The 17,459-nt window shown below is 35.6% G+C and overlaps 1 pseudogene; it reads right to left on the bottom strand.

The window, feature by feature from the left end:
- Positions 1-17,227, bottom strand: part of LOC116075438 — a 41,477-nt pseudogene extending 24,250 nt beyond the window's left edge.
- Positions 17,228-17,459: the final 232 nt, after the last annotated feature.

Raw genomic sequence — 17,459 nt, 5'->3', positions numbered from 1 at the left:
ATAATTAAATATAAAATTATATACATAATATATATAATATATGTGTTTTATACATTACATGTATGGTACATTATATATTATATGTAGTACAAATATTAACATATATTCATTATATATATGTATATGTGTGCATATATATATATATATAATATGTATATGTATATTCATTGTCAGCAGTTTCTAGCTGTGTTTGTAGCTAAGTTCTGAAGAACATGTCTAACATATACAAGTTCCTACCTCAATCCTTTCAGCCATAAAATAACAATAATCTTAAACCTACATGTTTGCTGAAAAATGAAAACTGATATACAAATGTGAAGGATAATTCTAACTTTGTACTTATATAGAATCCACTAAAGCATTCAGATCAGTTGCATTTAATTTGACAACTATAAGCATCCTTTTTTAAACCCAATATGAGGAGAGGACACTTAATCTGATACATGCTAGACATGCATTCCTACTCCATGATTATTATGACATTTATAATAGTACTGTATTTTTTCATGGTATACATAATATTTAAATACTATTTAAATTATTATTATTAATTATACTATTAATATTTAAATACTATTTCATTATTTACCAATGGTAAAATATCTCTATTCATTTTTTATTAAAATGCTTGACCATAACAGATTTACCTTTTATTGTTTTTGTTTTGTTTGTGTCTTTTGTATCATTTTTCATTCCTTGAAATGCTTTTACTTGTATACAATGTATTTTAATTTTACTTGTCTGCAACCCCTCCCCTCCCATATTACCATTGCCCCTAAATATATATCCTTCTCAACTTCATCACCTTTAATTTTCAAGGTAATTTACCAAGTCCAATTACTTTTACTCACATGAATATGAATATGTGGTCATGGATTCTGACTCAGGCAAACTACCAAAGGACACACCCCAAAGAAAAGCCATTCTCCCTCCCACAGAAGTCATAACTGTCCATAGGTCCTTAGCTAGGTGTGTTGCTTTAGGGGCATCTCCCCATTCTGTGCTGGAATTGTTAACTGGCTTGTGTCATTTTCTGTAACTCTTGTGCAGCTAACTTTAGCTGCTGAGCGATCCTGTATGCAAACAGCATGTCTTGCCAGAAGGCAGGGCAACTGAGAAGGAAACTGAGAAGTTTTCCTCCCATCCTCCATCCATAATATTCTTTTCCTTCTCTCCAGGTTTTCTGAGGCTTGGAGCAGTGGGAATATGAAATAGATTTGCATTTCCCTGATGACTAAGGATGGCAAACATTTTTTAGGTACTTCCCAGTCATTCGGTATTCGTCAGTTGAGAATTCTTTGTTTAGCTCTGTACCCCATTTTTAATACGGTTATTTGGCTCTCTGGAGTCTAAGTTCTTGAGTTCTTTGTATATATCGGATACTAGCCCTCTATCAAATATAGGATTGGTAAAGATTTTTCCAATCTATTGGTTGTCATTTTGTCCTATTGACAGTGTCCTTTGCATTACAGAAGCTTTGCAATTTTATGAGGTCCCATTTACCAATTCTTGATCTTAGAGCATAAGATATTGGTATTCTTTTCAGGAAATTTTCCCCTGTGCCCATGTGCTCAAGGCTTTTCCCCACTTTCTTTTCTATTATTTTCAGTGTATCTGGTTTTATGTGGAGGTCCTTGATCCACTTGGACTTGAGCTTTGTACAGGGAGATAAGAATGGACCGATTTGCAATCTTCTACATGCTAACCACCAGTTGAGCCAGCACCATTTGTTGAAAATGCTGTCTTTTTTCCACTGGATGGTTTTAGCTCCTTTGTCAAAGATCAAGTGACCATAGGTGCGTGGGTTCATTTCTGGGTCTTCAATTCTATTCCATTGATCTACCTGCCTGTTACTGTACCAATACCATGCAATTTCTATCACAATTGCTCTGTAGTACAGCTTAAGGTCCAGGATGGTGATTCAGGGGGAGGGAACAGGAATTTTGTTTTGTTTTGTTTTGTTTTTGTTTTGTTTTGTTTGTTTTGTTTTTGTTTTTGTTTTTTTTTTGTTTTTGCTTTTTTATTTTATTTTATTTCTTTTTTTTTTTTCAGAGGGGTAACTGGGAAAGGAGATACCATATGACATATAAATAAAGAAATTATCTAATACAAAATAAAAAAGAAATAGATAGATATTCAGTCCGTGGCCGAGGGGGTCACAGTTGCTTGTTCTAGGCAAATGAGACAGTTAGGAGTCTGCACTGTCCACTACCCAATGCCATAAACAACTTCTCCATTTAAGGTTGAAGGTGGCATAATTCTTTGGATGTAAAGCTGAGTCTCTGGGCTACCTCTCAGTCTTTTCTGTAGTTAGCATGCTTGATTCCTGTCTGCAGGATGTGGGACTTAAGGGGATTTTCAAGCATCGTTTTATTCTTCAGTTGTTACAGACCCAAAAAAGTACAAATTATTTCATTATTAGTTCTTATCCTAAACTCTTGTTGCATATTCAGAAAACTGAATACTTTGAATAAATATCAGTTCCTTGTTAGATACAAGAATTCTCAAATTTTTTATACACGTAGTCATAATTCTATGTTAATACAGCTAGTTAAGCACAGCTCATCTTAACTGTTATTTAACTATGTTTCTGAAGAATCAGAAAAAATATAAAAATTATCCCTTATAGTCATGTTTAAAATATTATGGCTAAAGTGAAACAATATTCTCTCAATTCAGATTTAAAGTTATCTATCATAGTATTCAAACAAAATAAAATTTACTTCATTACACTAGACCCACCCATAAAGAATCTGGTCTGTCTTTTTTTGTTTGTTTTGTTTTGTTTTGTTTTGTTTTCTGTATGCAAGATGACTTCAGAACATGGATATTTAGAAAATGAAGGGAGGCCAGGTTTAAATGGAGTATTTGACAAGGGTCTACAGATGGTGCCAGAGGAAAGCAGTTAGTGAAATTTCAAGGGATATTCTGCAGATAATGTAATGGGAGAGGCTCAATGACCTGCTGTAATGTAATTTTTTCTTACAAACTTTTCTACAAATAAAACATAGGGAATGCTGTATAGAATAATTTAAAATATCACCTTATGTAGAATTATAGAATGTTCAATAATAGTGCTAAGACTGCTTAAGAAACATCATTCTAAAAACTAGCTAGGATCACAGTTCCAAAAGGCTAATTGGACATCAGAGTTGAATGACAAGACAGACCAGGACCAGCTTCTTATTTAATATTAAAGTCAGGAAGCACCAGTTATTTCTTAGATCTTATGGGATTTATTTTGCCTTTTTGGCCTGGGCCTTCCAGGAACAAATGTCTAGGCAGAGTGAGGAACTAATGCCAACCACTGAAGTGAGGAAGGGGATTCCTTACTCAATTCTTTTCTCAATTCAGAAAATAAGCAGGTCCTGGAGAACACAAAGCCACTGTTGGGTAAGTAAACAATACCATTTTATCACAAAGGTGGAATTCTTAGTTTCCTGAGATATATCAATAATAACAGCAAGGACTGGGAGAATATCATAAAGTAAGTAGTACAAACAAGCAGGTAGTTAGGGCTACGGAAAACTGAGGCGTACATAGCTTCTGGACTAGACAGGCCAAGTATGGAGGCTGAGGGAATGGTTTCGTTGTTGTCTTCAAGATATTTTTCATAACATAAAATTGAAATACAATACTTAGAGAACTTTCAGAATGAACATAAAAAGAAAAAAATCATAAGATCATGAAGAGTTTATACACAAAAAATGTAAACTTTTCTTTTTAATTTTTTCCTGTTTATGTGTGTGTAGCATAGATTTTGATGTGTATATTCCACCTTTTCTAAGAATTTGTCAAATATTTAGTTGCAGGATTTAGGGCATTGACTGGCTTATAAATCTTTTTTTTCTTCTTTCAGCAAATAAAATTCAAAATGAAATTTTACAATAATGTATTAATGCAACATTTTAACACCCATGTTCCAATTTCATAAAGCGTATTATTGCATTTTGATGTAATTTCTGGTAGGCAAAGGAATGTGGCCACAGAAAAATTATGAAAACTGCTTTTCCTTGCTTCAAGTTTTTCAATAAAAGAATATATTTCTGAATCTCTGAGAATTTTGAAGTGTTAAAACTTTGAGACTACATGAAGGAGCCTTGTAGCCACATAGAAAGTCACAAGGGAACATACACAGTACATTTGCAATTCAACTAAGGGCCCCCTTGACATCTGTAGTTTTGTTTTCCAGCAGGAACACTCAGTGTGATTTTGTAAGATCCATTTTTCTTTTCTGTATACTTAATGTGGGTTGGGTACATGAAATAGTTAGACACTGCATTTTCTAGTGTTGTGGTTTTGCAAAACAAATACAATAAAATAGATGGAGGGAAGGGAGAAGAATCCATGAGCGAATGTGACTTTGATGAGTTTCCATATATATTAGTTTTCTGGGACTGTCATATTGGAATGTCACAGACTAGGTGTCTTCAATAGCTGATGTATTTTTCACTTAATTCTGAAAGTCATATGTCTTAGGGCATAAGTGCTGACAGAATTAGTTTCCCGTTTTCTCCCCATGTTAGTTGGCAGATAGCCAGCTTCTTGCACTACTTCCACAGGATTTCATCTGCATTGTTTGTATCACCTATGTTCTCCAAGAGTATTAATTGTCTTTCATTAGGATTAATTTTCACATTCTGAAATATACTGAGAGTTAGAGCTTCAGCATACAGGCTTTGGAAGGAGTATACAGTTCAGCCTATAACCCTTGACCTCTTCACCCCTCAAACTGATGTCCATCTTGAAAATAAATTAAGTTCAGAGTCACCCCCGAAGCATGCAGAAATTTCTGACAGGTAAGATTTGTATTTAGAGAAGATAATAATATCAGTAATACAAATCTTTTTTCTCAAGGAACAACTTTTAAGGAAAAACCTTAAAAGTAAGTGTCTTTAAAATGCATTCGAGCTATAAACCTTAAAGAATCCATCCTTTGAACTACAAAAGAAAAGACTCAGAAAAAAGAAAACAGTTGGACATATAAGCCACAGATGTCCAAAACTTTCAGGGAAAATTATTCAATATTAATAATGGAAGAATTGTCTTCCAAACATCTGATGATCCTGCTTCTATTCAGCCCTGTTTCTGTCCCCTTTCTGGAGATCTAACAGCATGTCTGCTGTTAACACCATCTCTCCCTGGACTCTGCTGAGGTGACTGATAAATCCATGAGTCATTCAAGTTCTCCTCAGAGTATATTTCGTTTTTATTTAAAATGTATACTGGCTGAGACCTTCCAAATCCTCTCATTCATTTTTACTTAATTATTTACACAATAATGTATTTTCTTATTTCACATTTTACACTCAGCACTAAGAGAAATCAAGGCTGAATCTTTAAATCTTGCCTTAAAAATATTCTCAGGTATACATGCAAATTTATCACTACAACATTTTAGAGCACAGCTCAGTCAAAATAGTATTATTAGTGGGTCACTTTTGAGTTTCCAAAATTACCACTTACTTTTTATTTTTATATATCTTTAGCCGAATAACCTTTAACATATACATTGTCATCAATAGTTAGTTTAGGCAAATCTTGTCATTTCAAGACACAGCATGTGAAGCATCTTCACATGCTTCCCAACATTTTTGCAAATTCCACCTGGTATTAAGTTTCCTAGACATTGCTACAGATTTCGGTATTTGCTATAGCAGCATCCCAACTTTGAGTCAGCAAAATCAGTATTAATATGCTAATATTATTATAATATAATATAAAATAGAATCAACTAAGCAATATAAACAAAGTAAACTATTTTCTTCATACTTTTATAGGATGCAAATCAAAGCTCCAGGATTTAGCAGGCTGAATATTTCCTGAAGCCTTTTTGGAAGCTCTCTCCATGCAGTGCTGCTGTTTATATATTTAAATGTTTCTTTATTCTATATCGGCAACAGGTGGCTTTACCTAAGATCCAGTTATGAGTTTGTGTAATCCTAATTTCAGTTTGTAGGTTATAAATAAGATTCAAATCTTGGGCTCTTTATGAGTAGCCTGGCAGTTCTTGCAGGGCGTGTCCCTGTCTCCTTAAAGACTTGATGAGAACTACGGAAGCACGACACGATCTCAGTATGTCCTCTATCTACCACCTCAAACAAGGGCATGTTATTGAGTAGTTTCTTCATGCATTTTGTAAGCAAACTATGATGTGTTTTGGTATATTTGGAGTTCTATTCTATTTAAATGAGGAGTCTCAGTCTCCCAGTTTGACTCTGCATCCTTCAAAGGTTTCTAGGTGTAGAGAAGGTACTGGAAAGAACCACACTCTTGAGACTTTTTACTTAGTAGGGCAATCACTTTTGAGTAATAAAATTTTGTGTCCAGAGATCCTTTGAGAAGAAACACAGAACTTGGGTGACAAGCCCATTGTTTCTCTTATCCAGTAACAACTTTTATCTTAAAAACAAAACAAAACAAAACAAAATTTGGTTCATGTTTAATACAAATCAAATGGCTATCATAAAGCATAAAATAATCATATAGCCTAAGGCACCCAAAGTATTAAAAGTATTTTAATTTTACTTTGTAATGTTCATAATAATCCAATAAAGGTGGCAATAAACAAGATATGTGAAACAAAATAATAAATCAGATAGTGAACAAAAATACTTTGTGATATGCTTCAGAATAGTAAATTTATAAATGTCTAAGTCTATGTATACAAATAAAGTTATATGAATTATGTTTATACTTTATATTTCAGCTTTGGTGATTTCTACTATAAATCTCTCTTATGATGTTGATAGGGATGATGGACCCCAGTCTTAGTCAACTATGTGTTCCTGAAGGTAAAGAACTAGAATATATGGTGTGCTGTGTTGTGTTGTTAAGCTTCATTTCTCAGGACATTAAGTGTACCAAATACCTTTTTCGATGTGGAATATTTTAATGTCCAATGGGTCAATTAGGATTTAACCTGCCATAGTCTGAAAGGAATCTGCAGCTTTATTTGAAATGATGGCACTTCCAGCATCCTCTACAAATCGGAGGAGAACAGTATTCTCTGGGACTTCCGAAGACACACCCCTCATTATACAGCATTAACAGTCTTAAGCAAACTTTCTAATAGACTTGCATTATGTGGTACAATTAATATTCAGTTTTAAAACGGTATCTTTAATACATTTGCCTAAGGTTGCAATTATATCCTTTCTGTTGAATTATTAATTAAGCAGCTGCTTTGAAATCCAAACCATGTTAATTGACTTTACAACCTCACACAACCAGGATTATATTAATGGCCATGAAGAATTTTTTTTCTAGGCTTAATTTTGTCATTATTAGAGCCTAAACACTACACTTTCTCTATTTTGAGAAAGAAAATGAAAACATCAACTTTTGTTATATTAATAATAGTGTGATTTTCATGCCTTTCAGAATACATAGTTAAATACCCCACATGGAGAAGAAGATGCCGTGATACCATGCAGTATCATTTGAACTGCTCCTACTTTGCCTTTTCCATGTCTTGTAAAGTCTTTGTTTTACTATTCTTGCTTTGTTCTGGTGAATTCTTTCAACCATATCGTGTCTCTGTAGGCCGTTCTTGTTCTTCTAATAATTCATAAAGTCCAATGAGTTAATGAGGAGTCTAAACCATGGCATGCATTATGTTGATGGCTCTCTGGTCATGCTCACAGGTTTTAGAATAACATTAATAACACTACCTAAGAACAGCTTTCTTTTAAATCTATCATATACTAAATAATACATTATACAATGTATACTTATCTTTTAATTTTAATGCCTGATGTGAAATGTATGTTAATGTGTCCTGAGTAGTGATTGTAAGTGCGTGGTCTTATGATTATCCAAGCAAAAAAGTTATACAAATAGCAGGATGACTCAGGGGTGTGCCTGGTAATTACATGCATCTTTTACAGTCAGGATGTCATCTGGCTGTTCACTGATGCATTGATCATAAAATGAAATCCAGTACTTTATTTTGACCCTTGGGTATGTCTGGGAAATTCTACATTAGGCTTACTTAATGGAATAATCCGTGACTAGATGGAGTATGGTATTAGACACATCTTCGAAATGATGCTACTGTTGATTATTTTCAACAAACAATGTATTATATCACTTGTGCATATTTTACATTGCAGATTTATGTCACTGTGTCATTGATTGAGTCTAGATCAATTACTCTAAACCTCTGTGCATTTGGGATATGATCATTGGTATCATTTATAATTACAGACTCCTCTGCCTTATTAGGAGTATATTGAAGAACTCTTGTTTCCTACCAGTGTCTGTTGTTGCTTTTAAATCCCTTTGACTATACTAGTGTTATATTTACTGTTGATGGGAGACCCCATTAAAGAGACCAGGAAAACAGATTGTGTTCCTTTAGGAAATTGTTACAAATATGATCTAGAAATCTTAAGTTGCTAGCCTTGTGGAAGTGTGACTCCATTCATCAATGAAATTTGGACATAGCTTAATCAGGAATGACTTGGGATCCTGATCTTTATTTACATAGGCCATTGTGTATCAGGCAGATCTGGCATGATTGGAAGTTATGTGCCCAGTAATTCTGGACTGCTGTTTTTCTTTTCATTGTATGCACACAGAAACTCACTATAACTGATAATACAAACAAACAAACAAACAAAAGAACCAATCAATCAATTAATCAAACAAACAAACAAACAAACAAAAAGAAAACTAATTTTCAAGGAATCCAAAACTTATCGCTCTGTTTTAGAGACAGGACAATATTGTAATTACCTCCAAACTGACTGTTGTCTTGTAGTACACTCAATAAAGTTGCCTCACAAACCACTTGAACAGTAATGTCCATCAGACAGAAATAGTTTATTGAGCATTTACCCTAATACTGATGGATCAGGACCACAAACTAAACTCAGGAGCTGGCTGTGACATTGAGTCCAGATTCTGTTAAGCCTGAAATGTACAAATCTCTGCCAATCAGAATTTAGGAATAGGGGATTCCCTTAGGAACATGTCTTTGTTGTACACTTCTCCTATTCCCATTGGTTGGGGTAGGCAACTGTGGAAAGAGACTTGCCTTGCCTGACATTCATGTCTTAACTTGCCAACCAGTTTATAAGTTACCCACGTACATGTCTCATTCTGCCAAGCAGGATGTCAGTTCCCAGGGAAGTCTTGGGGACTTAAATCTTATTCAATCCCTACTCAAAATGGAAGTCTTATTCCAAAGAACATCTTATATTAGTGAAGGTTTCTTTGTTTTGTTGGAATCCACTCCAAGGGCAGCTTATAAAAACAAAAATCACAAAAGCTCATTCACAGGTGCAGTCAGTTGCTGGGCAGTTGGTTTGGGGTCAAGCTTATTGTGTTTAACAAGTTATTTCTAATTTTCTTCTATTGGGACTGGTTTTCAAGAACACCAAAGCACAGAACCTTCTAGTGACAACAGTAACAGCATATGAGAAAGTTTCCTTACGACATTTATAAGAAAAAATGGCAGGCTAGACAAGGACCGTTACCTAGGCCTTAACATTCTTGTCTAAAGAGAAAACTCATTCTGCTGCCTGATGCTTCCCACACCACCTTAGTGGTTAGTTCAGGACGTTAACAGCGTACAGTTAGTTCCTTTCAAGAATGAATGTTCTGATTTCATTTTTAGCATTCAGAGTGATGCGATGATTCTTGAAACAACCCGATATATTTGATTATCAAAGCTGTCTTTGGCTCTAAGGAGAAAGTAATCTGGTATCGTTGAAACAAAACAAAACAAAAAAAAAATGAAGCAAAACCAAATATTTGAGCTGTTTATCTTAGTACTATATGCTTGCTTGTCATGCTAAATGAAACTATTTCTTTGCCTGTTACATCTACTTAACCTTAAGAAAAAACACTCTTGAAGATAGTGCAATATTAAGCAATATTACCCTCACATTCTTATTCTTTGAATAAATATGTTTGTCACAATCTTGACTCAATGTAAGTTGGATCTTCATATTAATATTCTTCTTCTTGTTGTTTGGAGTATTTTAAAGTTTTATTTATTTACTTTAACTCCTAATTGAAGCTTCTTTTACTCCCTCTTCTCCAAGTCCCTCCCTCTCACCTCAACTACCCCATTTCCCTCTCATTTTCTTTTCCTCCCTTGGATATCAACATGCCTTGGTATACTAAGTTGTAGTAGGAGTAGCTACATCTTCTCTTATTGAGCCTAGACAGCACAGCCAAGTTAGAGGGAAAGGGACCCAAAGGCAGGCAACAGAGTCAGTGACAGTAGCTGCTCTAGTTGTTAGGGGTCTCACACAAAGATCAAGCTGTCCATCTGTTAGATATGTGTAGGAAACCTAGGTCCGTCACATGCATGCTGTCTGGTTGGTGGTTCCATCTTTCTGAGCCCTCATGGACCCAGGTTAATCAATTCTGCAGGTTTTCTTGTAATGTCCTTGACTCCTCTGGATCCTCTGATCCTTCCTTCTCCTTCTTTCCTCTACCTCTGCCTAATGTTAGGTTGTGCACCTTTGAATTTGTTTCCATCAGCTTTTGGGTTTAAGCCTCTCCTAGGACAGTTATGCTACACTCCTGTCCTCAAATATAATAGAATAATAACAGAATATCAGTAATATGTCAGGAGCGGGCTTGCCCTCATGGCATGGTTCTCAAGTTCGGCCAGTCACTGGCTGCCCATTCCCTCAAGTTCTGCCCCAAATTTATCCCTGCACATTTTGTAGGCAGTATAAATTGTCAAAAGTTTTGTGGAGGAATTTGTGCCCAACTCTTCTTCATTGGAAATCTTGCCTGGTTACAGGAGGTAGTCATTTCAGATTCCATATCCCATATTGCTAGGTGTCTTAGCATAGGGTGACCCTCATAAATTCCTGGGAGTTCCCATAGTCTTAGATTTCTAGTTTGTCCCAGAGATGCCCACCAACTCCATTTCTCTTTCCCAGTTCTCTACCTGCCCCCCCCAACTTGATCCATCCTGGTCCCTCCTTACCCTCTTCTACCACCAAGTTCACTACTTCCATCCACCCCAGCGGTCTATTTCATTTTCTTTTCTGAGTGAGACTCAGACATCCTAACTTAGGTCTTTCTTGTTACTTAACACCTTTGGGTCTTTGGATTGTAGCATGGTTATCCTGTACTTTCTGGCTAATTTCTACTTACAAGTAAGTATATACCATCTATTTGGCCTGAATGAAAAATGTTGTATTTTTAAAAATAAGTAATATTTTCAACAGTTACATTAGTTATTTATGAATCTTAGGGTTTGGAATACTTAGGACTCCGATTCTAATTAGAAATGTTTTCTTCTTCACCTACACAATAGCTGGGAGTGAGAATCTTAACAAATTTTCTACCTTTAAAATCTTACACTCTAATATTATACATGATAATTAACACATCTTACCCTCCTCTTCCTCATTAACTCTCAATTGATTATATTCTTAAAAGATCATTTTATATCAGCTTAGTTAGCTTTTTTTTTAAAAAAAATTCAATTTGCTAATTAAATGGTTTGGGAACTATTTAGCTCTTTTTTTTGTGTCCTTCTTGACTGATTAAAGGAGTTAAAAACAGCAGCAATGTCGTGCATTTGATATAAGTACCCATCTGAGTACTTCCTGACACGTAGTAATAATTAAGCAATTATTAGCTATTTCTGTTAATCAGGCTTGTCATATCATCATTATTATCCTAAGATTCTGTCCAAATTAGCCCTTTGCTTATTTCTTTTCTTTCTTCACCAAAGTTTTTCAGAATTTTCATTCACTTGTTCCTTATATTGCTATGGGTTACACTCCCATAATCACTATTGGTCTTCTGTCATGCATGCTGGTGAGTGCAGCTGAAGAAAGAGACTAGGGACATTAGAGTCTAGGGTTCCCTGTGTCAGCAGCCATATCCACTCTGCTTATCAATTCTATCCTGGGTCACTAGCCTTCCTCTGGGGTGGTTTCAGACTTTCTTTTATCCTTTGAAATCTCTTCAGCCTCTTTATGTTCCCATTCTTCAGAGATGACCTCTTTTCTATTTTACAGTATAAAATTAAAGTTGCTAGAGATCTGGTAACTTACTTTCTAGACTTCATGTTCAAAAATTGATCTTCCTGTGAACTTACAGATATTTTCTGTTTTCACTTTGATGATAAAAATTTGCTTTTCTGACCAGAAAGTCATTCTTGGCTCTAGGTCATTGCAGTTTCTCATAAGTCTTCATCCAGGATTTATCAGCCATGTTTGTTTCTTTGCTTTGAATAAACAGATTCCAATGTTTAGACCAAAACAATAACAGCAGCAACAACAATGACTCCTTTATTTTCCCTTTAGACCTTACCAAGGAAGTCTGTAATCACAGTCTATCTTTTCTCTAAGAATCTCTCCACACTTCATTGTTTTACAGTCTTGTTTCTATTTACCTGTCAACAGGATCTACTCAAGTAAGTGAATTTATTGAAGTGTCACTTATACTGATAGTTAATCTTTAAAAAGCTTTATAGAATCCCTTATCAACCTACCTATCCTCTATTTTATGTCATCATGTGCTTTGACTTCCAACGTTTAAAAAATCCACACTGGAAGACAAAGCTAACAGGCTATAGAGTAGAGGTGCACAGTGCTACATTCCCCAACTTGTCTTTTTCACAGCTGGGAAATACAGGGATAAATGTTATTGTTGAATCAACCTGTTTGTCCTCCATTTTCCTCCTCTTCTCCTCTGTCACTCCCTGTCTCTGTCCCTCTTAGCTCTGCCTCCTTTTACTCTTTTCCAATCACAGGCTTCTTGTTATATTATTATTTAAATTAACTGGACAGGGAAAATCCTGCTTAAATCACATAACTGGGCTATCTGAACACCAGAATCATTTAAGTTGCTTTAGTTACCAAAATCTATGCCCTTACGTAAGAAAGTGGAAAGTATAGAGTCTCTTTTTGTCAGAAGTTGGTTAAAGTTTCAAAAAAAATGGTGATTCTAAAATAACTTTGAGAAATTTTAACTATTAACACGTTGGGAATTCTAAGGTTGCCTTTCTAGAGAATTTAGAAATGGTCATAACTGGAACAGGGAGGAAATAGCTAGAACTGTTTGTATAACCATAATTTATTTGTTTTTTTCACAAACGTATTCTAATAGGCCAGTTTCTGTAGGAGTTGGAGGATATTGTTGATGAAGCTGCCCTTCTAATGCCTGTAGTGGAAATTATTTCATAGTTTATTATCATTTTAAAGTGCTGATCAACAAATTAATAACAAACAACCTTCCCATGCCTCCACCCCAAAAAATACTAAGAAACTTTCTTCTGAGAGACAGGTGTCAGACCTACACTGATGAGATGCTTGGCATCTCTGATTTCTCGTTTCTATGGGGGAGAAATATCAGAAGATAAAGGGAAATGAAAATGACAGATAACATTTTGCTTTCAGAGTGGCGAGTTCTGTGAGAGACTGAAGAGAGTGATGGGAATGCTTGTTTCTACTAATACTGTGCTCATTAAGTTATGTTTATTTTTTGAAAACTTGGAACAGAGAAGTGGAGATAAAAATATTGGATCTCAACAGTAATTTTTCTGAAGTCTTTTCATACCCTTTTGGAGAAGAAGTATGCATACTTTGTTCATATCGAGACTTACATTTTTATAAAATTTCACCTTACAATAAAATAGCTATCAAGTTAACTAATAACTGGTCTTCCCAACTATAAGCATCAAGGTATTCCCTACATACTAAGAAATCAGTGTTCTGATGGAGCACTGATTGGAATGAGAATAATTTTTGTGAGTTGGTGCCACCCATATTCAGATACTTCCATCCTTTAATTTTCATTTATGTAAACTCAGGATTTTAAAATGAACTGAAACACACACACACACACACACACACACAACTTGTAGTAAATACAGCTCAGTAGTTCAGAATTCATGGTATCAGCTTTGGTAATCTAACATAGTCAAATTCCCGTAATCTGGGAAAGAAACAAATTCTCTGCATGCTGGGCAGGCTCTCTGCAGACAGAACCAGGCGAGAGGGAGAGAGCTCGGTCCAGCTGAGCCTCTAGGGGCTGAGCGGGATGGTGAGTGTCGCAGCTCGGATCTCCTGCCTCCGGAGAATAACCACACCAAGCTGGGAGTCTGTCAAAGCAGGAACTCGGTTTTTATGTATCAATCCTTTCTCTTATATAGGGCTGAGAGAGGAGGTGGAGTTTTCAGCTGGGGTGAGATGACTTAGGGGGAGGGGAAAGTTGGCGAGGAGTATGGGGTGACTGAAGGAGCCAACAAAGTTACTCATCATCAGCAGGATCTAGGCAAAGGCAGGCTTAAGCAGGTTATGCTGAGTCACTCCAGTACGGAAATGAGTGAGACAGTTTACAAAACTCAAGCCAGGCTCAGGTTTGTCCTCAAGGCCCAAGCCAGGGCAAAATAGAGCCCAAGATCTGCATCTGAAAGACCCTGACCCACCATGGCCCCTCCCCAACTCTGCAGAAATGCAAGCTTGAGCAAGGCTAGAAAGTTACAGAGTATCTCAAACCACAACTCCTTGTCAACAGGACATTGTGGTTAGGCACCTGGGTGGGAACAGAACAAAGTACACCAGATGGGGGCAACCGCCCTTTTTCCCCCCGAAACTCAGACCCTGCCCTTGTCCTAATTTTGATACACCAATCAGGACCCTGTAACTATGCTTCTCGCTTCTGTACGCCTGCTTCCCGCTCTCCCCTCTATAAAGGCCTCGATCAATCCTTACTCGGGGCGCCACTCTCCTGCGGAGTAGGTGACGCCCGGGTACCCGAAACCTTCTGAAATAAACCTCGCTGTTGGTTGCATCCGAACGCCTGGTCTCGGTGTCTCTGTGTTGGGACTCGCTCTGCCGGAAGGCTTGGGTCCTCGAGATCCGGGTCTTTCACATCCAAGTATTCTCACCTGTATCATGGAAACAAATATTATCATTCTATAAATTTAAAAGAGAAGAAATGAATGGGAAATTCACATTACATCTGTTTGATAACACTTTAAGAAATCTTAGCATTTTATATTTATCTGAAGTCATATACAATACATGCAAGTGTGTACATGTGTGTGTGAACACGTGTGCATTTTTTGTGAGTTTGTGTATGTGTGTGTCTGTGTGTACTGATAATAACTGTGGAATTAGTTTTAAATTTGAGATTGAGGCACATGAGAGGAATTGGAGAGAGGGGACTTAGAAGCGACAGGAGGAAAGGAAGGGAATGAGAATGATGTAATTATATCTTAATTAAAATTTATAAAAATAAATAATTTTTAAATACCCAAATGTCTAAATAGAACTTGAGGCATTTCCTAATAATACATCAAGTAGAGTTTCTGAGCTGTTGAATTTTTCTTCTACTGCTGGTATGTTGATCACTATTTGCATTTTACACCATCATACATGGTGAATGATAAATTTCCATGCAAAAAATAACTGACTTTCTGGTATGAGATTGTATGTCTCTACTGAGTCTTATTCTCATTGTCTTTAATACATTTCATTGAAATTCTCTTTGTTTCCTTTCAATGAGACTCACTGTACAGAGGTAAACTTGCAAATCTTTCCTCTTCCAATTTATTTTCAAAGCTGCTGACAATACTACATATTCAGGAAAATACATACTATTCCTGGGACAATATATTCTGATCATACTTCACTTTAACTACATGAAAGACACCATTAATCTACTGTTTTACTTAGAAATCAATGTCTCTCTGTTTATAAAATAGCTAATTAATATGCATGACAAAAACATAGTCAAAAACAAAGTAAATTTAGTTATTTGTATATTATTTTATTTTGTGTCAAATATATTACACAAATGATATTTCCCCAAAAATGAAGTAAAATAGCTTAAAGACAATCTTTTACCATTATTTTACTTAGTACCTACTACTTATAATACCCCGGAAGTGAATAACCCCCTTTGTCTTACAGTATATAGTTTTCAAAGCTTTTTATGTATTTGCTGGCATAAAGCAGTATTTTGTATTTTCGTTAAGACAGTAGTTGTTATTTAAATATTCACAGTTGCATTGTGGAGCCAGACACTATGGCACATGCCTTGGTGCCATAACCTGGGAGACTTAGGCAGGAGGTTCCTGAATCTGAGACCAGCTCGTACTAGGGAATAAGCTAAGCAGTATTGATAGCAACACCAAAACTGTGGCAGCCATTTCTAATTCTTATGCAGTGGGATTGGGAAAACCGCATGGCTGTACTTCCAGGTAGTAACAAATATTCTACCGTCACATTTGTTTAAAGGGGAGTCATTTTACACCACAAGGGATTACAAATAACTATAGTTTAAAATTTGAAATGGAAAATGGCCTTTATGCTGAGTTATATTATTATATTTCACTTTTTGCTTTCAAACCTGCAGACTGGGTAAGATAGTAGTGGGGCTTTGGATGGATTCCATTAAACCATTGATTCCTTTATTTATGAAATTTGCACCCGTGAGAACAATTTCCATCACACAGACAGGTGCTACACACCACCGATTTGTTGGTTATCAAATAGGCCTGCTTTATTTTGGCATTTCATCGCCTTCAAGAACTATTTATTGACTCATATATTCCAGCAGTATAAACATTACACCTTATTTATAAAATGTATGTGACAGGAAAAAAAGAGCACTCGTCAGAGTGATTTATAGCTGGTCAGGGCTTTATCATATAATTCAGTTTATAAGCACATTGACATAACTGACAGAAATTTATATTAAATACTCAAAAGGGGATTTATTTTTATTCTTACTAACTTTGATTTTTGTTTTAATATATAATAAATTGTGTGGATGGGTTTAAGCATATGAACTTTCAAATTATCTGCAATATATAAATAAGAACCAATCTATGACCAAATGCCATTTCCATAGTATGTGTATGGCCTGCCATATCGTAAGACAAGGGATAAGGAAAATACTTCACAAGCAATTTTAATGCCATAATATATTTGAATTATTTTTTCAAAATTAGCTGTGTTGTATATATAATTTAAAATCTATTTTTAGTATTTTTTGTTTTCTATGTACACAGAATTCACACACACCAAAAAAAAAATTAATCAAGACCCAACTTATACCATTTTACTATATTCTCTTCAGCAGGAAGAGTAAGGAAAGAAATTTTGTAAGACCCCAGGCAGGGCGAGGGTCTCACCTTCAGGATGACCTCCCACGCCTCTGCTAAGAAGCTTTTGAAATTCTTAATGTGATGAGTATAAGTAATTCTGTTATTTTCCTGGAACAATGGACTCATTTCCACTTGAGAATAAGTAATACTAAAGCCAGAATTCTGTTGCCTCAAGTATGACACTTTTTTGCACTTAATTATAGTGCTGCTCTTGGTCATCAGTAAAGAGCATAATTAAAAACTGCACAAACACAGCCCATCTGATCTCTAGATTACCATACATTTATGTTGTTCTGGAAAGCAACCAATACAGACTACTTCAGCTGTGGCTTCACTATAAAGATGAGTCACAGCCTGC

This window comes from Mastomys coucha, unplaced genomic scaffold (assembly GCF_008632895.1).
Source record: "Mastomys coucha isolate ucsf_1 unplaced genomic scaffold, UCSF_Mcou_1 pScaffold3, whole genome shotgun sequence".
In the NCBI taxonomy this organism is placed as follows: domain Eukaryota; kingdom Metazoa; phylum Chordata; class Mammalia; order Rodentia; family Muridae; genus Mastomys; species Mastomys coucha.
Note: the sequence above shows the minus strand (reverse complement) of the source record. Positions and strands in the feature narration are given on the sequence as shown.